Raw genomic sequence first — 12,318 nt, forward strand, 5'->3', positions numbered from 1 at the left:
ACTCTTGCCCCAGGAGCCATGCGTCTCAGACGCTATGGGAACAAAGAGGTATTGACCTCCCAGTCGCCTGTACTTGAGTGATTTAGCTGTTTCCCTGTGGTTGGCCGCCCCACCTGCTTGATCAGCTCCGAAGTGTACATAGGTGTCAGCCAGGGTGGATACACATGTGTAGTCCCACACCAACTGTCTACCCTCCTTCCATGAGTATATGGTGATGCCATCAGGGCGAAATGCGGGGAAATCCGGGTTTTGGACCCCTAGGATGCGAGGTTCTCTCCGCTGGGCACCCAGCTGAGACGAGGCTTCTCTTGATGATGTCATTGACCTCGTTGTGTCTTGCATGCCAGCCCTTTGTGCTTCCGCAATGCAACCCATGCAGTCCATATTGGTCTGCTTCCACCCTGTTGCAAATACACTTGTCTTCAGTGTGAATTGGGGCACCAAGGCGGAGGGCTACTGCTACACGAAGGGATTCTGGATCTAGGCGCGTGCCCATTGCTGACATGGGTACTGCCAGGAGGAAGTCTCCTGCATGGGGGGCACGCACTGCTCTGAGGCGGGCTTTCTCCTTGTCTATATATATGTCTATATATGTATATATATATATATATATATATATATATATATATATATATATATATATATATATATATATATATATATATATATACATATATATATATATTTATAATAATATGTTTTTGGTACCACCTCTGGTGCAAGTGTAGGGACCCATAGCCTCGGAGAAGAAAATAAAGAGTACTCAGAGAAGACCTTGTGGATCCTCACTGAACACTTTGATATTTTCTTCTCCTACCACCCCTATTCTTTTGGTATGTGTGTATATTTATCTAACTTTATTTGAAAATGTCATTACACAAAAAAAGTTACAATATTGATTACATGCAGGGTACAAGGCTGCTTGTCACAAGTTGAACAGCTCCTCCAGCTCCTCAGATGGCAGGCAGGAACCATGGATGCAGTGAGCATTTCCTCTCTGGATTGCCACACTAAGGCGCTGAAAAAGAAAACTGGCAGCTCTAGGGTCTCTAGTTGTTTCGATTAGCTTAGACCCCAACTCCTTCAAAAAGCTTGCATCACTTTTACCCCAGGCACCAAGTGTCTCCGAGGTAATGGGGACAAAATTGTAGTGGTGCTCAAGGTCTCTGTATTTACGTGACTTGGCCGCTTCCCGGTGATTGGCAGCTCCTCCTGCTTGTGTAGCACTGAAGTCAACATAGGTGTTGGCTAAAGTTGAAACGCAAGTGTAGTCCCACACCAACTGTCTACCATATATTATATTATATATATATATATATATATATATATATATATATATATATATATATATATATATATATATATATATATATATATATATATATATATATATATATATATATATATATATATATGCAACACCTCCTTGAAAAGCATGAATTACAAGGGCACATTCTTCAGGATGAAGAATATTACTAAATAATAGTATTATCTTATAAAAACTTATATCTTTCGCAGCAGTAAATTTAATGATTTTTTTTTTAATTTGATAAAGTTTTAGTAAAATGCCGGAGGATACGAAAATATTTTATGCTTTTAACAGCTTTAATACTGGACTGATAATTGAGTTTATTGTATAAGTACTAAGCTACTTTAATACAATGAATGTAATAGATAAATTTAAAGTAATACTAATTCACTATTATATACTGACGTTCTTTATTCATAGATACATTATATTGCACAAGCGTTCAACACAAGTCATCTATAAGTTTTACATGACACAAACACACCATTACACCACAGGCCTTCAAACTAACTCATGTTGTACATTCCTTTAATAAAAGCTGAACTACCACATATTGTTCAATCCTGGAACAGATCACACAAACGTGATGTTATACAATAACTGAACCACACACAATACTATCATAAGAACACAATTTTGATGTCCTATTGCTCATTAATGTGCTGCACTCTCCTCAAAGATATTGCAGGTTGTGCAAAATGTAAACACACCTTGAAATTACAAAGCATTGTACAATTTCTAGACAAAACACTACTCATGCTGCTCAAGTCTTTGCAGCATATAATATCAATACATAGGTTGTACAAGCATTTAACACGTCACCACACTACCACCCAATGACTTGGTGACATACAATGAAATCTAGTTTGTTTGTGTTTCTAGTCACTGCAATATTTGTTATTGCCATTTTGTCTGGGCAGCGGAAGTCATCGGAAAACTGACATGTGTTGCCCGGCGCCCAAAGGGTGAAGTTTTTAGTCGGATTCACTCCCAGTTCAGCTTGTTGACCTGTTTTCCATTGGTGAAGGTAGGTGTGCGAGACAGCGGGGAGAGAGAGAGAGAGAGAGAGAGAAGAGAGAGAGAGAGAAGAGAGAGAGAGAAGAGACAGAGAGAGAGAGAGAGAGAGAAGAGAGAGAGAGAGAGAGAGAGAGAGAGAGAGAGAGAGAGAGAGAGAGAGAGAGAGAGAGAGAGAGAGAGAGAGAGAGAGAGAGAGAGAGAGAGAGAATAGAGAGAGAGAAGAAGAGAGAGAGAGAGAGAGAGAGAGAGAGAGAGAGAGAGAGAGAGAGAGAGAGAGAGAGAGAGAGAGCGAGAGAGAGAGAGAGAGAGAGAGAGAGCGAGAGAGAGAGAGAGAGAGAGAGAGAGAGAGAGAGAGAGAGAGAGAGAGAGAGAGAGAGAGAGAGAGAGAGAGAGAGAGAAGAGAGAGAGAGAGAGAGAGAGAGAGAGAGAGAGAGAGAGAGAGAGAGAGAGAGAGAGAGAGAGAGAGAGAGAGAGAGAGAGAGAGAGAGAGAGAGAGAGAGAGAGAGAGAGAGAGAGAGAGAGAGAGAGAGAGAGAGAGAGAGAGAGAGAGAGAGAGAGAGAGAGAGAGAGAGAGAGAGAGAGAAGAGAGAGAGAGAGAGAGAGAGAGAGAGAGAGAGAGAGAGAGAGAGAGAGAGAGAGAGAGAGAGAGAGAGAGAGAGAGAGAGAGAGAGAGAGAGAGAGAGAGAGAGAGAGAGAGAGAGAGAGAGAGAGAGAGAGAGAGAGAGAGAGAGAGAGAGAGAGAGAGAGAGAGAGAGAGAGAGAGAGAGAGAGAGAGAGAGAGAGAGAGAGAGAGAGAGAGAGAGAGAGAGAGAGAGAGAGAGAGAGAGAGAGAGAGAGAGAGAGAGAGAGAGAGAGAGAGAGAGAGAGAGAGAGAGAGAGAGAGAGAGAGAGAGAGAGAGAGAGAGAGAGAGAGAGAGAGAGAGAGAGAGAGAGAGAGAGAGAGAGAGAGAGAGAGAGAGAGAGAGAGAGAGAGAGAGAGAGAGAGAGAGAGACGTATATTAGAAATTTATATAAGAATTATTTTCATTAATTTCAAATATTCAAACCCATTCTTATTTCATCATAAAAATAATAATAATATTGTAAAAAATATATAAAATAGTTTACAAATATTGGGAATTACTCTTATTCTCAATGATTCGACCTGTCAAAAGTTCGAGTTGTCCTGTAAAATGCATGTAAATCTTTTGGTGTATACATTTCTATGTAACATTGCGCAACTGTTAGACATATATTAGATTGATACCTATCTTATCTGTATATTTATTAAGACATGCTAAGACCATGATGGGTTAGTGAAGAGATAATTAAAAATATTTGTAAAAGTAGTTATATTAATGTAACACGTACTAGTCAGCTAGATCTTAATTGTAACTAGAGGGGGTATTGCTTCAAAAAATCTACAGCAACTCTGCATGGCTTTGGTAAGATATATCTCAATTGCAAACGTGCTATAGAATCACAAGTCATAAACATTATTAGTCTGGTGTTTGTTAGTTTTTTGTTTGTGATTAATCTTTGTTTGTTTAGTTGTTTGTCTGTGGTTGGCAGCAAGACACATAGTGCGAATCTCACACAATTTTATAAAGTGATTGGAAATTTTATTGTCTCGTAGGGTAGTTGAGGTTGGGTCTCCATCTTGAAGGGGAATTGACTTCCTCTCCGCTTCCACGAAGGGAGTGGCTATAAAATGTGCAGCCACATGTCTGTGAAGTTTAGCATTCTTTTATATATTAGTTTATTCAGATATTGACATGACAGATGACAGATTTGCATTCTGGACACAACTTCTGGTTAAATTAATGTGGAAAGTGTGGGTAAAAATGGTTACAGTGATTTGAAAGTACATACAGTGATCCCTGTACAGTGCGTACACCGAGAGTATGTATTTGTGGAGACGGGTCTCTTGTTGTGAGTGGAGATAGGTGCAGTGTAAAGATGTTTTACCTTTATGCAGAGAGCATATTCATAAATTGCTATGAAAAACACGCTGAAAGGTAAGCAGGAATCTTTAATTTTCCTTACATTTTTCTTCACTTAAGAAGGAAGTAAACAAATTACTCACCAGTACATTTTTACAGTTTTATTTGGGTGGGTGAGGAAGTGCATGGTATGAGATGAGGGATGGAATGAGGTGGAGGTGAAGGTGAAGTACCTCATTTGTAGGTCTACTCTATCTTGTCACTCCTGTTTGCATGATGGGCCACAGTGATCACGTCACCTTCACACGACAGAAACATCACCCCACAGTCACCATCTGAACTAGAGTCCAGATGATGACTTTTCGCACACAATTTTGACCACCAGACAAATTGTGTGCAAACCAACGTTGCTGCTACCCGTTACAAAAGGAAGAATCTATCCTGTTTCAGTTCCGACAATGATCGCGTTTACCATCCTGTGACCAAAGCCAACAGGACAAACCACTCCACTAAGACCTATCAAGAAACACTCCTAACTACCCAGACAAAATCTGCACTGCCAGTCTTCAAGGTGTTGCATGCAGAAGGTAAATCCTCATACGCCACTGTAGTGGACCTTGAAAAAGAGTACTCCCAACTCAAGATCGGAGCAAAGCTAAACCTAAGAGGCAAATATATTCTTAGGCCCAAAGACGAGACAGCGCTAACGATACTTAAAAATTACAGGAAATGCGACGAACTCAAGCCAGAGGACAAAATAAGGTAAATCATTGTCCTCCACTATCCCTTGCAAATGGCCCTAACTCCTTTCGAAACTATGCTGAACTATGTGGTGTCAGCAGAAACATGCCAGGTAAAATCCATGAAGCAGAAAACCCGACAAATCCTTCTCACAGTAAAAGGACGGATACCAGAAAAGCTATATCTTGGCATTTGAGACGTGTTTCAACACAGGCCTTAAACCCCAGAGCCTCTCAGATGCTTCAGATGTCAGAGATTTGGACATCACAGGGACAGTTATCAACGCCCAACGAGGTGTGGAGCCTGTGGCCAGCCCACGACATGAAAATATGCCGTGATAAACACAACGCTAACCAGCCCGTCCAAGCTAAGTACCCAAATTGCTACAAGGCACACCACGCCTGGAACTTAAGATGTCCCGAAAGGCTTAAAAGGATCCAAACAAACCCCCTCACGCCTACAGCAGAGCAGAAGTCCCAACCAAAACATATACCAACTCCCCTGCCCACAAAAATAACGTGGAGCTTACCATGACTAAACCAGGTGGAGGGGCACATGGCCCTCCATTATCGGCCATGTTGAAGGGTGTGAAGGCCTCCGTCCAGGACAGAGGGATGGCTGGGGGGCCACAAGAAAATATTTGCATCCAGTAAGCACATTGGGGGCAATGAAGGCAAGAGTGTCCTAGTTTCCACTGATAATCGCCAAAGAGTAAACAGGCCCCCAAACCATCACAGCAGTAAGTAGTTCTCCCACACAATTGGACACCCTCTGACCAATGCTTAAGGCCTTGGTCACGGAATTGGTCCAATGCTTGCTGTCGAAACACGGAATAAAGCAAACCACAGAGACTCGAAAGACAATTGAGCACATGCTCATGAAATTCGAAAAACAATATCCTCACCTTCAAGAACGCAGGGTAGGAAACACTCCTAAAAACAGGAGTCCAGTACTTCTGAAAGCGACCTTGATGAGTCCTCAACTTCCATGCGGAGTTCATCTGACTCCATGGATGTCACGGTAATATCAGCCTGTTCCAACAACCCTAGAGGACTAAACATACTGCAGTGGAATGCGCAAGGGCTGTGCACAAAATTGCAACACTTGCAATGCATAGCAGCAACCAAAGGCATAGACATCCTGATCCTGCAGGATAGCCTGCCTCGAGCCGGATTAGAACCTAAAATCTCAGGCTATCGAGGCTTCTTCCTTCCATGGATCAACGGGCAATCCAGGGGATGTGCCATCCATGTGAAATGTGACCTGATCTCCAAGCCCATAACCAACCCAGTCGATTGTGGGCCAGGGACAGAGGTGATGGGAGTATCCATTGAGCTAGGACCCGTCAGACTTGAAGTGTTTAATGTTTACAGGTCTCCTTGTGCTGAAATGGATCTCTCGGTGTTATTTGGACACGCGACTACATCAAAAAATCATTTGTGGTGGTTTCAATGGCCATCATCGATTGTCACTGGGCTCGAACACAACAAATGAGGCCAGCACTCACAGAGCACATAAACTAGACCAGCTACTAGAAATCCAAATCTTAAACGAGAATGAACCCACCCACATCCAAGGAGGTAGATAAGACATTACCTTCGTTTTAGCCTTCCTGAGAGATGCAGCAACATGGCCAGTTGAGCCCACACTCACAAGCGACCACTATGGGGTTCAAATTGAACTAGAGCTGGATCTACCCACCCCACCTCCCCCAGAAGCCTAGCACTTCGCTTTAGCAAAATGGGACCGCTTTCAAAACCTTATCTCAGAAAGGCATAGAACCTATGTTGTTCCCGATGACATTAATCAGGCAGAACAAGTTTTGTTAAAGCGCTTCAAAGTGCAGCCAACCATTCAATTCCACTGAAAAAACAGTCCACCAGACACCACAAAGATCACTGGTACTATTGCGAACATGTCAAAGAACTCAATCACAGACTCAGCAGCACAAGGAAAGCTATACAAAAAGCAGCCATGTAAAAACAACAGGACTTTACTTAATGAGGTCAAGGAACATGTGCATCAAGAGAACAGGATAATCAGAGAACAAAAGTGGCTGGAATGGTGTTCACATGTGAATGAACACATCTCTCTTGAAGAGGTGTGGCAGCAAATCCACAGGGCAAAATTAAATAAAAAACCTAAAGCCCCACACCCTAAGGTTCCGCAAACAGGAATCCGAAGTACTGGCAACCAAATTTTCTGAAAGAGCAGCCAGTAATCAGCTTCCACCAGATGTACTAGCAGTGCAGACAGGATTAGAGGAGGAAGGATGGCATAGAATCCTTACAGCATGTGCCGACATCTCTGACACTAATACCCCTTTCACACTGGATGAACACAATCGGGCTAAGAAAAACTCCAAAGATACATCCCCTGGAGACGACAAAATAACCTATAAAATGATTAGACACCTCGGCCCAGAGAGAGATGCTGCATATGCCTTAGTTTAATTAACTTAGCCTGGACTTCTCAAACTAGAACTACAGCTTGGAATAGAGCAGACATGTGCCGATCCCAAAACCCAAAGATCCAGCTAATCCCAGGCCCATCTCTCTCTCCGAAGCTGTGCAGCCAAGACGGCTAACAGAATGGCACTCAACAGACTTGAGTGGAAAATGCCTAAACTGTACCAGGATGTGTATGCCTATAGAAGAGGGGTTCGCACAGTGGAATATATTACAACTCTGTTAGCCCACTTGAATGACAGACCAAGAATGCTGATATTCCTGGACCTCGAGAAAGTCTTTGAATTGGCTATCGCCCCAGCTATTCTATGCTGCTTCATCGACAAAGAGGTCAAAGGCAACCTGCTCTCCTGAACCAAAAATCTCCTAAACAGAGAGGTAAGAGTGAAACTTCATGGCACAGTCTATGAATACAAAAGACATGAAAATGGTACACGTACAAGGAGGCATTCTCAGCCCCCTTCTCTTCAATTGTTTAATGGAAAGAATAACGAGGCTGAAACTCCCACAACACTGCAGGCTGCTAAACTATGCGGACGACTTTGTCATCATCATAAAATTAAGGGATGCGGCACGCCTTGCACCCAAATGCTTAGACTGCATCAGTGAAGAGGCGAAGCAGATTAGTATCAAACTCAATCCCACCCAGACAAAAGCCATGCCCATAAAAATAGTGAAGCCCAACAACCAACTCACAGTTTGGCAGTTTTTTTATCCAACTGGATGACGAGTTGCCAATTTGGCAACTCGTCATCCAGTGATCCACAAAAGAATCCAACCCAGTCAACAATACATAAAAAACAGCATCACAAAAAACTCGCACACCTCAAAAAAGCCCATCTACAACAGAGTAGCAGATGGTTTGCCCTCTGCAATATGGTATCTTCAGGCTACCAAGTTAGACAGGTTAAATAAGCCGAAATTAATCCACAGGGAAATAGCAGTTTGGTTATATAGACTACGTCTTGGTTACAGATGCAATTGGGAAATTGGTGAACCCAGAGAGTGTACACTGACGGATCACTTAATATAGCTACAGGGAAGGCAGGAAGTGCTGTTATTGGTCTTCAGCCGATGGCAGCACAATTCAAAGGAATATACGAATTAGTAACTGGGCATCCACGATGCAAGCTGAGTTGGTAGCAATACTGGTAACACTCGAAATTATTGACAGCACTGTAGTAGACAGCTTAATTATTTCCGACTCCCTTTCCTCACTACGAGCAATAAACAGTTTGCAATAAAGTAATAACGTGCTTGTCTTGGAAGCTTGACGTAGATATATAAGCATACTTAGCAAGAGGGTACATATAAAAATGTTGTGGATTCCTTCTCACATTGGCCTGCAGGAACATGACAAAGTTGACGCCCTTGCTAAGGTTGCAGTAAATAATGAGAGTATTGAACGGAATCTTGAGTTATCAAATAGGTCCCTTAAAAGTGTCATTAGATGAGTACTCCTGGATGGATTTGAAGAAAGTAGAACAGTGCAAACTGGAACTAGCAGGTCCATTGTTCATCACAATGAAATGTGTGAAGTAAAACATGTGTATGGGGCAAGTAACAAAGTCAGTAGACTAACAGATGTTGTCACAGCTCGAATAAGACTTGGCTACAAGTGCCGGGCAGTTCGGCTTGTATAAGCAGGTGGAATCAAGCCTTCACGATAAAATATCGCCAGGATCTGATTCGTGATCAGATATACATGGCAGAGAATGAAATCAAAGACAACAAAACGCAACTACTTCATGCTACGAACGAGTGGAGAAATAGCAACATCGACGAAAGTATCCGTACCCGCATTGAACAACACCACGACATCCTCACAGACCGACATCACCTCAGCACTGAAACAAGGATTATCAAGAAACTAACAACGCTATATGGAGGACCTATGGCAATTCCACGACCAAGAGAACCTGAACCTTGCAGGAATTAACCTCACTGAGGACCAATTCACTCTCCTAAATCTGGGCATAAACTGTCACGTTATGTCCAGACCGAGTGAGATGGCCCGGAAAGTGGAGTTGGAAATTCTGTTGGACGACATATTCGACCTCGAGACATAAAAAAAGGTCACTACCAAAGATACCTTACAAGCAGAACTAATTGCGGAAGGAGGAAAGAATCGAGGCAATTACAGAAGCACCATACTGTCCCCCGAGCTCAAAGCGGCAGCTAAAAGCCTTCGTGAGAACAAGGAGATAGTTGTCAGGAGAGGTGACAAGTCGCCAATATACGTCATTCTTAAAAAAGACGAATATCTGGCGAAAATGAACCTCATACTCTCTGACCAAACTAAATTACAAAGGGTAACGAAGGACACTACAGCCGAATTGAAAGCAAAGGTCAAAAAACTGATCGAAACTGTGAACGCCAAGAAATCAGGACTCCACCTGCCAAAGATTATTGGGGAATATAATCCCGGATATGCGTATGGAAATGTCAAGACACACAAGCCTGGAAACCCACTTCGGCCAATCATTAGCCAGATACCCACACCCACGTACAGACTGGCGAAGCGGCTCAACGGCCTGCTGACTCCTTATGTCCCTTGCGCCTTCAGCCTGAAGTCTCCAAAGGAATTTGTTGACTTACTGCGGGGCACACGGGCCACAGGAATAAGAGCCTCGTTGGACGTAGAATCGCTGTTCACCAACGTACCTGTGGACGAGACAATCGGGATGATAGCCGACAGAGTGTATCGTGATCCAGCCTGTACTCCTCTTGACATACCAGAAAATATCCTAAGGAAACTACTCCAAGCTTGTACTAAAGAGGCACCCTTCTTGAGCCCGGATGGGCACATGCATAAGCAAGTAGATAGGGTCGCCATGGGTTCTCCCCTAGGTGTCCTGTTTGCAAACTTCTACATGGGTACCATCGAGCAAAAAGTCTTAGTCGACATGAACTTGAAACCGGCTATATACTGCAGGTATGTTGACGTCATTTTTACACAGGTATCTGATGTCAGACATCTGCAGGAGCTGAAGGAGGCATTTGAGCGGAGTTCCATGCTGCGTTTCACTTATGAGATGGAAAAGGATGGGAATCTGCCCTTTCTAGATGTAACAGTCATGGAAAAGAGCGGAGGTTTCCACACTGCAGTCTACACTAAGGAAACGAACATAGGAATGTGCCTAAATGCCAAAAGCGACTGCCCAGATAGGTACAAGAGGAGTGTTGTTAACGCATATGTCGACCGTGCTCTCAGCCACAGCTCAGAATGGAAGCAAGTCGACGAAGAACTCTGTAGGGTAAGGCAGGTCCTAGTCAACAACGGCTTCTCCAATGGTTTCGTCGAAGACATCATAAAAAGGAAAGTGAAACGCCATGCAACCTCTGAAGAGACAACTAACACAACACCTATACCCCCTATTAGACTATTTTACAGGAACTTCTTTTCCACAGCTCATAAAACGGAGGAAAGGGTCCTGAAAGATATTGTTAATAGAAATGTTATCCCTACAGACAAAAATCAGAGGATACAACTGACGATTTACTATAAAACCAGAAAAACGGCCAGCCTACTCATGAGAAACTCTCCAGACACAAAGCAGAACGCTTTAAAAGAGACCAACGTCGTCTATGCCTTCAAATGCCCACTTGGGGACTGTAAACTCCAAAAAAACCCAGTATATAGGCAAGAAAACAACATCTCTTTCTAGGCGTTTAACGATGCATAAGCAACAGGGCTCCATTAAGGAACATATAATCTCTTCCCACAACCAAACCATTGCCAGAGAAATCCTAGTAAACAACACAGAAATCATCGATAGATACAGCGATAGCAGGCGGCTTGACGTTTGCGAGGCACTACACATCAAGAAGTCAACACCAGCAATCAACAGCCAATTAATGCACAACTATATTCTACCCACCTCAAGACTCCGCTCCAATATAGAAGCATCAAGAAATATGGACCAATAGGCTTTCTACAATCACTTCTATTCAATACCCATTGTTTCGTGTTCTGTCTTGTATTGATGAACTTAATACTCTATTAAATACCACCTCACTCAAATGTAGATATAAACAAATCGGAGATGTGTAAGTTCTATTCAGTTGTGTATGTGTAACTAAAGTCTTTGAAAATGTAATAAGTTTTACGAAACGCGCTCAAGTGTCGCGTCAGACTATAAATAAAAATGAATTTTGGAGAATTGATTTTTGAATTACCACCAACAGTGAAAAGAAATGTACGAAAGATTTTAGAAAATTCGTGTTAGAATTATTAATCTTACCTTTTCGGTCATATTTAATAATATATATATATATATATATATATATATATATATATATATATATATATATATATATATATATATATATATATATATATATATATGTCGTACCTAGTAGCCAGAACTCACTTATCAGCCTACTATGCAAGGCCCAATTTGACTAATAAGCCAAGTTTTCATGAATTAATTGTTTTTCGACTACCTAACCTACCTAACCTAACCTAACCTAACTTTTTCGGCTACCTAACCTAACCTAACCTATAAAGATAGGTTAGGTTAGGTTAGGTAGGGTTGGTTAGGTTTGGTCATATATCTACGTTAATTTAAACTCCAATAAAAAAAAATTGACCTCATACATAATAAAATGGGTAGATTTATCACTTCATAAGAAAAAAAATAGAGAAATTAAATTAATTCAGGAATACTTGGCTTATTAGGCAAATCGGGCCTTGCATAGTAGGCTGAGAAGTGCGTTCTGGCTATTAGGTACGACATATATATATATATATATATATATATATATATATATATATATATATATATATATATATATATATATATATATGTCGTACTTAGTAGCCAGAACGCACTTCTCAGCCTACTATGCAAGGCCCGAT

At 41.9% G+C, this 12,318-nt stretch overlaps 1 long non-coding RNA gene across 1 annotated transcript in view; it reads right to left on the reverse strand.

The window, feature by feature from the left end:
- Nucleotides 1–1,586: 1,586 nt before the first annotated feature.
- LOC138369741 (uncharacterized) overlaps nucleotides 1,587–12,318 on the reverse strand; it is a 38,992-nt gene continuing 28,260 nt past the window's right edge. Inside the window, exon 4 of the long non-coding RNA XR_011229910.1 lies at nucleotides 1,587–2,317. This is a non-coding gene — a long non-coding RNA (uncharacterized lncRNA). The remainder of the gene's footprint in view (nucleotides 2,318–12,318) is intronic.

This window comes from Procambarus clarkii, chromosome 29 (genome assembly GCF_040958095.1).
Source record: "Procambarus clarkii isolate CNS0578487 chromosome 29, FALCON_Pclarkii_2.0, whole genome shotgun sequence".
NCBI lineage: Eukaryota > Metazoa > Arthropoda > Malacostraca > Decapoda > Cambaridae > Procambarus > Procambarus clarkii.